This window comes from Phalangium opilio, unplaced genomic scaffold (genome assembly GCF_054372755.1).
Source record: "Phalangium opilio isolate 3A_F unplaced genomic scaffold, DU_Popi_V2 ptg000042l_1, whole genome shotgun sequence".
In the NCBI taxonomy this organism is placed as follows: domain Eukaryota; kingdom Metazoa; phylum Arthropoda; class Arachnida; order Opiliones; family Phalangiidae; genus Phalangium; species Phalangium opilio.
This window is the reverse complement of record NW_028324166.1, coordinates 7613271-7629818: the sequence shown is the minus strand read 5'-3', so window position 1 is coordinate 7629818 and position 16548 is coordinate 7613271. Positions and strand designations below refer to the sequence as shown.

At 40.1% G+C, this 16548-nt stretch overlaps 1 protein-coding gene and 1 long non-coding RNA gene across 3 annotated transcripts in view; one reads left to right on the top strand and one right to left on the bottom strand.

Moving 5' to 3' along the window:
• The window catches only part of LOC149678824 (cytochrome P450 4V2-like), a 48432-nt gene that overhangs the window by 13730 nt on the left and 18154 nt on the right, over positions 1-16548 (bottom strand). The gene's annotated exons all lie outside the window — the stretch shown is intronic.
• On the top strand, positions 3219-3693 carry LOC149678826 (uncharacterized). The gene is made up of 2 exons (XR_016366286.1): positions 3219-3336; positions 3557-3693. It is a non-coding gene; the product is annotated as an uncharacterized LOC149678826 (long non-coding RNA).

The following is a 16548-nucleotide window of genomic DNA, read 5'->3' as shown; positions in this document are numbered from 1 at the left end:
TACGGGATACCGGTTTGTACGGAATTCCGGATCATACGGGATACCGGTTTGTACGGAATTCCGGATCATACGGGATACCGGTTTGTACGGAATTCCGGATCATACGGAATACCGGTTTGAACGGAATTCCGGATCATACGGAATACCGCTTTGTACGGAATTCCGGATCATACGGAATGTTTTCAGCCAACATTACTCAAGAATCAAGAGTAAGACACACCACTATTGTCTTCAATCTTCATCTCTTCAAATAATACAAATGGAAACCTTCCATAAACGGCGTCACACTCTTAAAGGGGGGGGGGGAGTTTCTGAATTTGTGACAGTCCGTGACAAGGGGGGGGGGGGGGTTCGGAATTTGTGACAGTCCGTGACAAGGGGGAGGTTGGCGTAATGCTATTCGTGGCGTCACATTCAACTTTAATTTTGTTAGGAAGTCGGTGTATAAGAGGGGCGGATTGGCTCTCTTTCGTGATAAAATAATAAAAACAAAATTCTAAATTCCACCGTGGGAAACAAACTCAACAATATACAATAATAGCTAATGGTGTTGAGCCTATTTGTCTGTCCATAATTTAACAAAATTTATTTTCCTTGCCTTGATAAGTTATATAGCTAATGTAAGTTATAGCTATATAGTTAATGTTAATAGCTCCGGTTTTGATATCGGTTAAATTCCTGATTTGGTGTCGGTGTAATTTTGGTTTTGATTCCGAAATTGAAGCCGGTTTGATTCCAGAATTGAAGCCGGTTTGATTCCGGAATTGAAACCGTTTTGATTCCGGAATTGAAACCGTTTTGATTCCGGAATTGAAACCGTATTGATAACGGAATTGAAACCGTATTGATTCCGGAATCAATGCGGTTTGGTTCCGGAATTAAAACCGGATTGATTCCGGGATTTTTCGGAGTGTCAAAAGATTCCGGAATTCCGGTAAATTCCGGATTTGACATCGTCAAATACCGGTTTCGGAATTTTCCGAAAACCGCCATCCCTAGTGGTAACTGGCAACGAAGTATTAGGGACAATATTTTTGGAAAACGTCAAAACAAATCATTTATCATATATTTTGGAAAAGGTGACAACTATTTATTTGGGCATAAATTTTGGAAAAGGAGGCAACTAAGTATTACGGTAAATATTTTGGAAAGTTGGCAACTAATTATTAGGGCCAATATTTTTTGATCACATATTTTGGAAAAGATGACAACTAACTATTATGGCATATATTTTGGAAAGGTGGCAACTTATTAGTAATAGATGTACGCAAATGCGAGTTGACATATTTATTTTTAGTTCACAAACTTAACCTAGCCTCTCCTGTTCTAATGTTAAATAAATCACACTTAAGATAATACTAAATTTAAATTACTTTTGGAAATGAACATTTAATGACGCATCTTAATTACCTTTCCGTGTGACGTAGTCCAGGAGAGGTTCTGTAACGGCCGTGTCTGTGTGTGTGTGTCTGTGTGTCTGTCTGTCTGTCTGTCCGTTGTTACACCCACGTGACCGCGTTCGCAGTTTGCGTATCGGAGCAAACGTGTTCGCCATTTCCGAACTGCTTTCACAGTCACGGAAATGGCTACTCTACTTGAGTTCTCACACCACCATCTTCTGGTCTTTGTCCATCCCACACGGACACCAGTCTGTTCTTACTGACTTCTAATCACCACCATCTTCTGTTCTTTGTCAATCTCACATTGACACCAGTCTGCACTTACACTGGCTTCTAACACCACCATCCACTGGTCTTCCGTCTATTCCACATAGACACCAATCTGTATCATTGGCTTCTACTCCATTATCATCGTTTGGTTTTAGAATATACGCGGCGATCAGCTAGGGTTACGAGAAACGTCTAGCCTCCCTAAGGTGGGATCGCCACCAAAGGTTTTCGCAATTGCGCTTTTTCCTTACTATTATCAAAAACGGATTTATGGGATAAGAACGTCGGAGTTAGCGAATTCACTCCCCATCCTAGCATACTTTATTGAGAAACTTCGTCTGCTTATATTTTGACTCCACCCACAAATTCTGTATATAGCCACTTCTAGAGATCGAATTTGTGGGTGGAGTCAAAATATAAGCAGACGAAGTTTCTCAATAAAGTATGCGAGGATGGTACTAGAGGCTAAAGCTATGATCCGACGTTCTTATCCCATAAATCCGTTTTTGCTATTATGATGGAAACGAATCGTATATATACCCCAAATTTGAAAAAAGCGGGCAAGAGGGGTACCCTTCACTTTAAACGTCAATATTAGCAAAGTTTGAGAAGATAATAGGTATAACTTTATTTTAAACGATTTAACTATTATTAATGTTAATTATTGAAGATTAAAATAATTGAGTCATTCAAAGTTGAATTTATTACTGATTTACAATTTTAGCGAACAGATTTTTTTTTCAATTACCATTAAATATAGATGTAGGGAATTCTCTTAAACATGTCAAAGCGAAAACAAACGAGTACTAATTACGACCTGTGCATTTCAAAAACTCAGATTCAACTTCAAGTCATGACTTGTCTATTATAATTAGAAGGGTTCCCTACCATTGGACCGTTCATTCCTGTTAGTACCCGTTGAACAGAAGTACAGAAGTACAAATTTGGCACTTTTTAAATGAATAGAAACTAGCATCTCAGCTAGCACCAACCCAATACTTTTAAAGAAAGATCATTGTGTACGAAGAAGCTCACATTGAACGGTCAATGGAAAATTAACAAAGAATCATAATTATTTTGTTAAAGTCGTCAACTGATTAAAAGGGTCAATATTTTTGGAAAGAAGGCAAACTAATTATTAGGGCCAATGTTTTGGAAAAAGTGAAAACTGACTATTTGGTCGTATATTTTGGAAAAGGTAGCAACAGGGATAGATAGACTTTTTTAAGACGGAATAAACAATGTTTGGCCTTTACTTCAGTCCGACTCATAGACGAGTATATAGTCCCTTCCTTCGACACGTAACCAAAAAATTAAATTATCTTATTGGCTCACAAAAACTACGTATTGGTGACGTTGCTGACGGGGAGGGCCAAAAATACGTAATTCCTGTTTACCTCTGTCGTCATAACTACGACCCCTCTTGCGTTGTACCATAGCCCACTCGATCACGCGCGTCACGACGCAAGCTGCTCGCGCTATAGCTATAGAGCGCGGATCGAGTGGGCTATATGGTTGTACAGATAAGCGTCTTCACAGGGGTTCAAAATGGAGCCGTCTAAATGCGAGGGTCCGGTAATTATTCGGGAATTGTTTTTAATAGCAATTAAGAAGGTAGTTAGTGAATTTGGTGCCGGTGTTTTGGATTTGGAGTACATCTGTAAGGGTGAAAAGTGTTCGCTAATTCTTTCTTAAGCCAATCATTTCTACTATCCTCATGATTTTGTAAACGAATTTGATGAAGTTAACCAAGGCTTAGTGAATAGTCAGGAGTTTTGTGAGCTTAGTGTTTGGTTAAAACCTGTTCGTGCTGTAATATCAATGAAGACTTTTACTCAATTCTAACTCACTTTTAATTTTCTTGGGTCTTCCCCGTTTTTTTTCAGTTGCAAGCCCTATGTCTTGTGTAACTTCCATTTTTAAACAATGTTATTTCAAAAATTACAATCCGAGCCCATTCCAACTTGGCAGACGAAGGGGCAGACGACGTTTATTTGACCCGGATATACATACAACGCCATAACGAAAATATGACCCGCCTCTTCTTTCATACCCCTCCGTCACGGGTAAGGGGTTCGTGGACTAGGACGCGCACCCTGTTACCCATTCCGTCTTAAAAAAGTCTATCTATCCCTGGTAGCAATCAATTATTAAGGTATATAAGGTGGTAACTAGGGATGGCAAAAATTCCGGAATTCCGGAACATATCCGGAATTTTCCGAAAAATTCCGGTACGGAATTTTCCAAGTTGAAAACCGGAATTCCGTATCATACGGAATACCGGTTTGTACGGAATACCGGTTTGTACGGAATTCCGGATCATACGGGATACCGGTTTGTACGGAATTCCGGATCATACGGGATACCGGTTTGTACGGAATTCCGGATCATACGGGATACCGGTTTGTACGGAATTCCGGATCATACGGAATACCGGTTTGAACGGAATTCCGGATCATACGGAATACCGCTTTGTACGGAATTCCGGATCATACGGAATGTTTTCAGCCAACATTACTCAAGAATCAAGAGTAAGACACACCACTATTGTCTTCAATCTTCATCTCTTCAAATAATACAAATGGAAACCTTCCATAAACGGCGTCACACTCTTAAAGGGGGGGGGGAGTTTCTGAATTTGTGACAGTCCGTGACAAGGGGGGGGGGGGGTTCGGAATTTGTGACAGTCCGTGACAAGGGGGAGGTTGGCGTAATGCTATTCGTGGCGTCACATTCAACTTTAATTTTGTTAGGAAGTCGGTGTATAAGAGGGGCGGATTGGCTCTCTTTCGTGATAAAATAATAAAAACAAAATTCTAAATTCCACCGTGGGAAACAAACTCAACAATATACAATAATAGCTAATGGTGTTGAGCCTATTTGTCTGTCCATAATTTAACAAAATTTATTTTCCTTGCCTTGATAAGTTATATAGCTAATGTAAGTTATAGCTATATAGTTAATGTTAATAGCTCCGGTTTTGATATCGGTTAAATTCCTGATTTGGTGTCGGTGTAATTTTGGTTTTGATTCCGAAATTGAAGCCGGTTTGATTCCAGAATTGAAGCCGGTTTGATTCCGGAATTGAAACCGTTTTGATTCCGGAATTGAAACCGTTTTGATTCCGGAATTGAAACCGTATTGATAACGGAATTGAAACCGTATTGATTCCGGAATCAATGCGGTTTGGTTCCGGAATTAAAACCGGATTGATTCCGGGATTTTTCGGAGTGTCAAAAGATTCCGGAATTCCGGTAAATTCCGGATTTGACATCGTCAAATACCGGTTTCGGAATTTTCCGAAAACCGCCATCCCTAGTGGTAACTGGCAACGAAGTATTAGGGACAATATTTTTGGAAAACGTCAAAACAAATCATTTATCATATATTTTGGAAAAGGTGACAACTATTTATTTGGGCATAAATTTTGGAAAAGGAGGCAACTAAGTATTACGGTAAATATTTTGGAAAGTTGGCAACTAATTATTAGGGCCAATATTTTTTGATCACATATTTTGGAAAAGATGACAACTAACTATTATGGCATATATTTTGGAAAGGTGGCAACTTATTAGTAATAGATGTACGCAAATGCGAGTTGACATATTTATTTTTAGTTCACAAACTTAACCTAGCCTCTCCTGTTCTAATGTTAAATAAATCACACTTAAGATAATACTAAATTTAAATTACTTTTGGAAATGAACATTTAATGACGCATCTTAATTACCTCTCCGTGTGACGTAGTCCAGGAGAGGTTCTGTAACGGCCGTGTCTGTGTGTGTGTGTCTGTGTGTCTGTCTGTCTGTCTGTCCGTTGTTACACCCACGTGACCGCGTTCGCAGTTTGCGTATCGGAGCAAACGTGTTCGCCATTTCCGAACTGCTTTCACAGTCACGGAAATGGCTACTCTACTTGAGTTCTCACACCACCATCTTCTGGTCTTTGTCCATCCCACACGGACACCAGTCTGTTCTTACTGACTTCTAATCACCACCATCTTCTGTTCTTTGTCAATCTCACATTGACACCAGTCTGCACTTACACTGGCTTCTAACACCACCATCCACTGGTCTTCCGTCTATTCCACATAGACACCAATCTGTATCATTGGCTTCTACTCCATTATCATCGTTTGGTTTTAGAATATACGCGGCGATCAGCTAGGGTTACGAGAAACGTCTAGCCTCCCTAAGGTGGGATCGCCACCAAAGGTTTTCGCAATTGCGCTTTTTCCTTACTATTATCAAAAACGGATTTATGGGATAAGAACGTCGGAGTTAGCGAATTCACTCCCCATCCTAGCATACTTTATTGAGAAACTTCGTCTGCTTATATTTTGACTCCACCCACAAATTCTGTATATAGCCACTTCTAGAGATCGAATTTGTGGGTGGAGTCAAAATATAAGCAGACGAAGTTTCTCAATAAAGTATGCGAGGATGGTACTAGAGGCTAAAGCTATGATCCGACGTTCTTATCCCATAAATCCGTTTTTGCTATTATGATGGAAACGAATCGTATATATACCCCAAATTTGAAAAAAGCGGGCAAGAGGGGTACCCTTCACTTTAAACGTCAATATTAGCAAAGTTTGAGAAGATAATAGGTATAACTTTATTTTAAACGATTTAACTATTATTAATGTTAATTATTGAAGATTAAAATAATTAAAAATAATTATATTTATTTAAATATTAAAGATAAACCTCTCGTGCAAACAGAGAGATTATCATTGCCTCCTATATCTACCAAGGCCCGTGCTTGCGATATATTTCCTTCATTGCCTCCTATATCTATCAAGGCCCGTGCATTGTGATATATTTCATTCATTGCCTCCTATATTTATCAAGGCCCGTGTATTGTGATATATTTCATTCATTGCCTCCTATATCTATCAAGGCCCGTGCATTGCGATATATTTTTCAAAACAACAACAAAAATGGGAAACCCCAACTCAGAAACATAATAACGTTTTCATTGGATACTTAAATTTATATAATCTTCTTGACACGGAGAGGTAATATTTTGGTTTTCCCAACTTGTGTTAGTTCAGTCTTCATTGTTATTGTTACACATAATAGCTTATCTTAGTTCTTTACGAGACATTTATCTCCTCCGGGGATTGAAAATTTTTCATAATGAGATTTCTGTCGACTGGGAATTTTAGAGAATGCGATTTTTATCCAATGAGTTCCTGTTCAGTGGAACTAAACCTGAAATTCACCAACGAATTTAGTATATGTACTGTACTGTACATGTCTTGGTCCCTTTATTAGCCTCCCTCCCCAAAATTTCTAACCCTAGCGACGCTACTGTAAGTCTCTCTGCCTACTTTGCCTTCCACTGTACAAGCCCGGGTGTGGTGCGATTCAACGTGTCTCAGCGTGTTTAAATGTGTCGCGGATGAACTACTGAACATAATAATATGATGTTGCATAAGTTACTTTGGTTACTTGGGTTATTCATTCATAAATGTTGCCACTAAAAAATAAGAGTTCCATTGAAATTGTCCCTCCAAAATAACAATGTAGTTGTAGAATTTTCTAGCCTGGTCGCTGGCAAAACAGTTTCGATCCATTCTGTTTATGGTTTTCCTTTTTAGGTGTTTGGGCCACAGTTTTTTGACGTATTTACTTTTTCCCTTTAATATTGTGCCTTTTTTCTAACGATATAAGAAAATTTCGAAAACATTTACTTAGCCACTCGCTTTGCATGTAATCGTATATAAGTAGTGATAGCTACCTAGTTGCGCAGAGATCCAAGATGGCCGCCACCCCAAGATGGCCGCCACTACCCAACTCCAACCAAACTTCCAACCCTAGATTGGTTTCAAACCAAAGTTTTCAGACAAGTCCGGACTGGCCCGAGCTCTTACAGGCTATTTTCAAACCCTATGACGTCATCTTCTTAACTCAAACCAAAACTTAAACTATATTCAACGCTGGCCTGCTACAAAAAAAGAAAATGAGGCACAGCATATTTACAAAAGAACCCACCACCATTAAAAAATGACTAGAAAGAAAGACATCTTAAAGTGGTTGGGATTGGTGTTTAAGTAACAGAAGTTAAACAACTGATAACTTTCACCTTGAAACACGGGGCTTATATAGTAAGTTATGGAGGTTAAATCTAATTGTGTCTAGCTTTCAAGATTCTTAAGAAACTATTTTTCGATAATAAGGAAAAAAGTTTATTAGGTATATATTCATAGAATGAGAAATCTCTCCAAGGTCTAGGTTTATTTTTCTATATGCAAAACTTGTCTAGTCACGATTGAAATAATGCAAATAAGATCGTGTGATAGAAAAAATTTATGCGCGAAGGTTAAAAAGGTGTTACCTTGGCAGAAGTCCGAGGGGGGCAGAGTTTGTTTGAATCTGTCTGGGCGTGATGTGAATAATATAATTCGAATAATATGCATGAAATTTCCTTATAGGAAAATTTGGTTAAAATTAGTTTAGGAGGAAGTGAAATAATTTTTTAACATGATTTAAATATAAATAAACGTATATTAATATTAAACTAGAGAGGTATTTTTTATATGCGTATTTATGCCAATATCCTTCATAATCTCCAGTATCAACTCGTCAATAAAAAATGCATTTAAGGTTAAATTAACAAATCGTGCATAATTATATTTTTTAAACATTTAATAAAAGTAAAATAAGGTGGTTTTATAAAAAAAAAACCACGTCTGGGCCTGTATTCGAAAAAAATGACCCTGAGATTTTGGTATAAAAGCTGGAGCATCGGCAGTAGATTTTCACAATCGAACTTGCCACCATGAACAAGTACCAAGAATCGCAGTCTCTATCACAATCGCTCCTTAAGTCACCGCCGTCGTCGCAAGAAGATTTTCCACCCCCTTCTACCAGTAGTGGAAAAAGAGCCATCACCCAGTTCCTGAAGCCAGAACCCCTCGAAATACTGCTAGACTCGGACGACGATACCTTTGTGCAGGGCGTCCTGCAGAAAAATATCGTCGGGTCCAGTGGTATTGAGGGCTCCTTTCGCGTCAGAAAGGAAGGGCAGTACTTCGAGACAAAAGTCCCCCCACGCCAGGGGGATTTTTACATAGACGCGGCAGTCTATAAATTTTTCGATATTAGAAACTCCCAGCCTGATAAGGTCTGGGAGTGTAACCACAAAAGACTGAAAATAGTTTTAAAAAAAAACAACAAAGAAGGCGTTAAATTCCTTAACGCCTTCAAGAAGCTGGTGGAGACCGTCAAACAAGACGGAGAGGCCAAACAACAGCCTCCCAGCAAAGTACGTATCTATTTAACAATGGATCCGTAGACCAAGCTTTTTTCTAATTTTTTATTTCTGATAGAGATTTAAAAAATGAGCGACAGCAGTAGCAGCGGGAGTGACTCGGAGGGTAGTGAGGGAGAAGAACACGTAGAGGTAAACCGGTACTACACAATTGAGCGGCAGCTAGACAAAACGAGTCGCAAATGGCATTGTAAACAAATCGATTTGCGAATAGCTTTTAAAAATTTGGATGATATCCCAACGCGAGATTTTTTTCGAATTTTTCGAAAAATTCTCGACGAAGTTATTCGCAAATTAGTAACCGAGAATCCCGGGTATAATCGGGTTCGATTTGTTTTAAGTTCCCCCGGATTGACGACCCCCGTTAATATTAAATTTATAAAAATTGATAAATTCACCAGTAAACGAATTATGCGCACCATCTATAGAGTAACGCAATCTAGTCGGGACTTTGTCTTTAATGGTGAAGATTTTCAGTTTGACATAATTTTTTTAAACCTCGATGCGAATATAGGGACTTATTATAAATCCATTAAAAATAGAACTTTGGTTAATTTGGATTATTTCGTTAAACAAAATAACCAATTTATTTTTATGGAGAATAATGATAACCTCTGTTTTGCTCGGAGTTTAGTTCTGGGTAAAGAGATGGCCGATCGCAATTATTATCAACAAAATAAGCAAGGTCCGCCCTTTAACAAGAACAATTTTGACAAACTGAAACGCAATAGCACCCTCGTGGGTAATATTGCGAAAATCTTGCACCGAAAAGCCGGCGTCCCCGAAGGGTTCGTCACTCTAGAAGATATTCAAAAATTTCAAAATTACTTAGCTCCCCATTATAGGATCGTAATAGTTGATGCTGCGAATAATTTTACCATATTTTTCAAAGGACCCCAAGCTCCTAACTCTAGAAGATATTCAAAAATTTCAAAATTACTTAGCTCCCCATTATAGGATCGTAATAGTTGATGCTGCGAATAATTTTACCATATTTTTCAAAGGACCCCAAGCTCCTAAATTTATCTATCTCTTAAAAATTGGCGATCATATCCACCCCGCGAAAACTTGGCACGGCATGATGGGCGGATGTACCTCTTGCGATTTATGCTTAAAATCGTTTTACAAACGTGAATTGTTAAAAGAGCATAAATGCCCCGAGGGTACAAAACCCTATACATGTTTTCGATGCCAAGGAGAAGCTTTTCATTCGACCAGCGAGGACGTTTTAAAACGCTGCGACAAATGCCACCGCTATTTCTTCCCCGGCCCCTGCTTTGACACTCATGTTCTTAATGGCACCTGCGATAGTCAGAAACGATGTTTAGAATGTGGGCGGCTGATGGGGGACAATCACGACTGCAATCCCGAATGCTCTCAATGTAAAATAGTTCATCCGCCAGGCGAGCATTTTGTTATGCCTTTGGAAACCAAAATGAAAGCCTCGCGGTTTATTTATTACGACATTGAGACTATTCTCAGAAATAATATCCACGTCCCCATTTTACTAGTTTGCGACGTGCAGACTGAAGCTGGCTTTGAAACCAAAATTTTTTACGGCGCCAATTGCGTCGAGCAATTTTTAAATTATTTATTTAGCGTAGAACAGGTAGTTTTGACTGGACAAAAACGTAAAACGTACCGACCACGCTTTACTAACACTCAAGTCGTAGCTCATTACGCGAAAGCTTTCGATAACTTCTTAATTCTTAACGCTCTAGTTCATAGACACGTCACCCCTGCCGTTATTTTTGACGGCAGTAAAATTCTCATGATTCATCTCGAGGGACCGCAAATTAGATTCCTCGATAGCTATAACTATATTAGTCAGCCTCTGCGTAATTTCACCAGCATGTTTAGCCTCGGCGATGTGGCGAAAGGATTCTTTCCATTTGATTTTCATACCGAAGAAAATCTAAATTACATTGGCGTCATCCCTGAAGCTTCGTACTTTAACGTAGCTCAAATGAAGGCCAATGATTATCGAGATTTTCAAACTTGGTACGCGTCAATGGAAGGATCTATTTACAACATCAAAGAGGAGCTTATTAAATATTGCATTCAAGATGTCCGAGTCCTGAGACAAGGCGTCGAAGCTTTTAGAAAAATTTACTTAGATCTAACCAAATTAGACCCTTTCTGCTTGAAAAATATCACTTTGGCGGGTGCTCTAACCACTATTTATCTTAACAACTATTATAAACCTTACAGCATGGGTATTGTTCCTTCTAACGGGTATAACGCAAAATTTAATCATAGTCAAATTAGCTTAAAATATCTCGCTTGGGTGGAGAAAATGGAGGATATAAAATTGCGCACTGCTTTAAGCTACGGGGGCGAGTATCGCGTGGGTCGCTATTTAGTCGACGGCTATAGCGAAACTCCACCCAAAATTTTTGATTTCCACGGTTGCTACTATCACGGTTGTCCATGTCAAAAACTAAATGTCTACAATACCCAACTCAAGGCTAGCAACAGATTTCTGTACGAGCGGACGCTAGATAGAGAGCTCTTTATTAAAGAGAATATGCCCGGCTACGAGTACACATCGATTTTTGAGTGTCAATTTGTTAAGCTTTTAAAAGAAAACGCCGAAGCAAAGGCTTTTTGCAAAAGTTTAACTTTTCGGCCTCAAATATCAGCTCGTAGCGCTCTCTATGGGGGACGAACGGAAAATTTTGTTCTTAACTGCCACGTGCAAGGTGAGGAGAAAATTTTCTACAAGGATATTATTTCTTTGTACCCGAAAGTCTGTCGTGATTTTCCCTACCCTAGCGGCCATCCCATTATCTATAACAGAGATTTTGACAAATCGCCAGGGTGGTATTTTGGCGTTATGAGTTGTCGTCTGCTGGCCCCTCAAGATCTTCACATCCCCTTAATTCCCTTTCGCAGCGGTGGTAAATTAGCCTACGCCCTCTGTCGCACGTGTTTAGAATTGCGAGCGGAAATCTGCGATCACACTGTTAATGAACGGGCTTTCGAATCAGTCTGGCCAACGGTCGAAGTCTATGCCGCTATGGAGCATGGTTATAAACTCCTCGATATATTCGAGGTGTACCATTATCCAAAAACGGAATATTTCTTCGCCCAGTACATGACTGATTTTATCGCCTTGAAAGTGAAGAATTCCGGATTTCCCGCTCACGCGCAAACGCCTCTGCAAAAAGAGGCGTATATCGCCGATATAAACAAGAATGAAAAGCTTTCTTTGACCGTGGCGGATATTCAATCAAATCCCTCCCTGCGTAATATCGCTAAAATTAATTTAAATTCTCTTTGGGGTCGCATGGCGTTAAATACGGGAAAGATTCGCAGCATCTTTATCAACAACTATTACGAATTAATACGATACGCGAGCGATTACACTCTGGAATTAGTCGACTTACGGCCAGTTACGGAGTCGATCGCTCTCTTATCGTACAAAGCCAAAAGCGATTACATTCTAGACTACAAACTGGGGTCGGCCATTGTGGGGAGCTTCGTCTCGTGCTACGGGCGACTCGAATTGAACAAGATGCTGCTTCAATTGAACCGCGCAGCCTTGTATTGTGACACTGACTCAATAATCTACCGCCATCTACCGGGAAAATTTGACATTCCAACTGGCAACCATATTGGTTGCTGGGCGGATGAACTCGGCGGTGATTATATAACTTCCTTTTGTAGTACCGGCGCCAAAAGTTACTCGTTTCGCACTAGCAAAGGAAAAGAAGTCAAAAAAATTAAAGGCCTAACTTTAAATCGAGAAAATTTGGAAAAAATTGACTTTGAAACCTTTGAAAGTGTGGCGATGAATCCGGAAAAGGAAGTTATAGTCAATGTCCCCTTTAATTTTAAACGGGATAAATACAAGCTGCAGTTGGAGACCGTTAAGCTCACCAAGAAGTTTCGCCGAACCTCGGACAAAAGAGTGTTGAACGCGGATTTGAGAACCAGTCGACCGTACGGTTTTAAAGAGTCAGCATCCGCCTCAACATCTCTCGCGCATGAATTACGAGGCTAGGCGAAGACATACGTTCGAGGGCTTGTGGGAATCTTGCGTTCCCATCGAAGCCCTGGCCAAAGCCGGTTTCTATCTTGCAGATGTAGAAACACAGACGACGCGCTGCGCCTTTTGCGGCATCGCCTTGTACCAGTGGCGTTGCACGGACCATCCATCGAGGGAACATCGGAAGCACAGCCCATCGTGCCCGATGGTTACCAAGAAACCGTGCAACAACAAACCACTGCGTCAGGGGTTTCCCGACTTCCCGACCAGCGAGGGCGAGGATGTTTGCGACCATCTGGTTCAGACATGCCCAACCACCACCAACGAAGAGCGGTCGGGAACCGAAAAAGTGCGCGTCCATCCGTCGTGTTTGCTACTGTAGTGCGCGTTTACCAACTGCCCTCCGAGTCGCGCGTCAACTTTGACCTCCTCAACGCTCAACGCTTCCGCCAGCGTTGTCTGGAATTAGAAGAGAAACTTTTTAAAAAAACAATTACCTAATAGGGGAATTTTTTTGGGTAAAAGGGTTTCGTTTATATTGTTTAAATATTTTCTAATTTGTACTTATTAAGGATCTTTGGATATAAACTGTTAATTAAAATAAAAATGTTTATTAATCAAGATGAATCCAACCGAGTCAGTCTCGCATTCTTTAAAGTTCCAAACACCCGCTCAGTTTCTAATCGTGGGGCCAACGCAAGCGGGGAAGAGTTTTCTTTTAAGTAACTTATTGCAAAATCATCAACTTATGTTCGACCCGCCGCATAAAAAGGTTATTTATTGCTACGCGGCCTGGCAGCCAAACTACGAAAAATTGAAACAATTAATTCCGGGGATTGAATTTATTCAAGGATTGCCGCCCCCCGATCCTGAATTTTGGGAAACTCATCGCGATTCCTACTTGGTACTAGATGATTTGGCTAGTCAGCTATTTAAGCAAACTCATATTGCCGATTTAGTGTGCGTGACGTCGCATCATTTAGGCTATACGGTCATTATTATTACGCAGCAACTGTTTCCCAAGGGTAGCCAGTCGCGAATAATTTCCCAAAACTCTTCCTATTTCATAATAATGAAAAATCCTCGCGACGTCGCCTCTATTCGTTATCTAGCCCAACAGATTAGCCCCGACAATCCGAAACGTATTACGGACGCGTACAGGCTAGCCACTAAAGAACCCTATAGTTATTTGTTAATTGATTTAAAACAAGAAACTCCGGACAACTTACGGCTCAGATCTCGAGTTCTACCTCACGAGGGGCCTATGTATGTCTATGTCGATTAAATTTAATTGTCATTTGAATAATGGCGCCGCGCGTTAAACATCGATCAGGAAAACGTTCTCGCCTCGTAGTAGCGCGTCCATCATCAAAATTTGCCAAATTTGTCCCCTATTTACAGAGTCTGCGTCAAACTAGCTGTAAACAACGGCGTACACTCTTAAACAATAGTAGCACACCTCAATTAAAAAGCATTCAAACAATTTGTAAGAATTTAAAGGGCGGGGGCATTTTTTTAAGTAAAGACCGTAAAAAAAGGTTGGCCAAGTACAAGAAAATTATTAGACAATTAGGATCGAGTACCTTGTCGCAGAAAAGCAAAAAGAAGTTGCTCTTGCAGCAATCAGGTGGCTTTCTCACGACGTTGCTTGCAGCTATCCTGCCCTCAATTGTCCAAGCCATAGCGGCTAAACTATGAAACAAATGGTTTTAGTCCCAGCCAGCGCTGTAACTTCAACAGCGGCGCAAGAACATTCGGCCTTGGACCGAGAGATTGATGATATTTTTAAATCGCCATTGAGTGCTCGTGATAAATTATATAAATATTTAGACGCCTTTAATAAATATTTAAGTATCGAGAAAAAAATCCCCTTACCAAAATTTGAAGTCACGATGCCTTCAATGGCGTCTTCAGCCGCGTCTATACCGCCATTATTGGCCACCCCTGAAAAGCCGCCTCGAAAAAAACAATCTTTATGGTCAAGTTCTGCCACGTCATCTCCCTCCTTAAGTTCCTCAGGTAGTGCTTTTACCACGCCGCCACGCTATAAAATTAAGCCTCGGGAGAGAGTTTTAAAAAGCGAAGCCGGAACTCCTACACCTGATGAACTTTACCAGCAATTTGGGCCAACCTATGTTGGCGATATGGTAAAACGTCAAGCTGAAGTTTTGGCAAAAAGCTTGCAAAGAACATTTTTCACGCCAAAAAGAGAGATAGAAGAAGAAGAAGAGGGGGCTGTCGGATATGCAAATCGCGATGACGACGGCGATTTTCAAGAAGAAATCGTCGATGAACAGGAAAATATACCAGAAGACAACGCGGAAAGTTTAACGGACCTAGAAAACCTGTTTGAAAGCGCCTCTGCCAAGCAGAAGAAAAAAAAACAAAAAAAGCCTCGGAAGAAAAAAGATGAACTTCAAAACTTAGGACCGCTGGTTCCATCTAACGAGAGGAGAAAGAGGCACAATAAATGGCGCGATATTAATTAAATGTAATATTTAGACAAAATAAAAATTGTTTTATTGCGAACAATATCTGTGTACATGTTTTTTTAAATGTAAAGATAAATATAATAAAGCGACATAATCGTTAAGCTTAAGATTCTGATCATAGATGGCGTCTAATATCGTCTTCCTTGAGATTCCATCCGCCCTTAGTGTTAGGTACAAACAACAATGGATGCCGCACAGTTGAAAAAAAGGGTGTTGAATTTGATGCTTGTTGTAAACAACTCTTTTCCCGTATCGTTTTAAATTAACCCTATAGAATCGTGGCGAATTTCCGTATGTGCAGAACATTTCCACCGTGTCATTGCTGCAATAACACGCTATCCAATGCTGTCCAGCCTGGCCAGATGGTTCATTGTTAAATACGAAGCAAAATTTGGATTGTTTAGGACGATGCGGTAGCTTGTCCACCGGGAAGCAACCCAGGTAATAGGGTCGCGTCCTTTTGTCGCAAGTTAAAAGAGCGTTTATTTGCGAAGTGTTCATAATTGGCTCTTGACGAGGCCCGTCTCAGGTAACGAGACTTTTTGCAATTCGGCGGCGTAGAAGACGCCCAGAATTTCTTCTCCCTTCAAATCTGCTACTCGATACACGGGTGGAGACCTTGGTATGACGTCAACAACGCGAAATATTTCGTCAGTAAAAGTCCCACCAGAGCTAATTTTTCTAAAAACCCGACTGGCTATAGAAAGACGCACGTGGTCGCCAATTTTAAATCTTGGTGCGTATCGATGAATTCCGTTAGATTTGCCGTACAATTTATTCCAAATAATTGATTCGTTATCTATATTAACATTTGTCGGCGCTATGCCGGTAGTTGAATGAACCCGTTCATTATAAGCTCGAGTTATTAAAGGTAAATATTTCACGTAATTTTTATTTCCCGTGGCCGTTATAACCTTGGCAATCTGCTCCTTAATTGTTCTTATAAAACGCTCGGCTAAACTAGCTTTATGCTGACTCCGGGCAAAATGTATTTGCACATTGTTGCGCTTTAAAAAAGAGTCAAAGTTGCGCGAACTAAACTCCCCACCGAAATCGGCATAAATTTTTAACGGAATCCTCTCTCGAAATATGGTTTTGAAAGCTTCGATAACCTCGC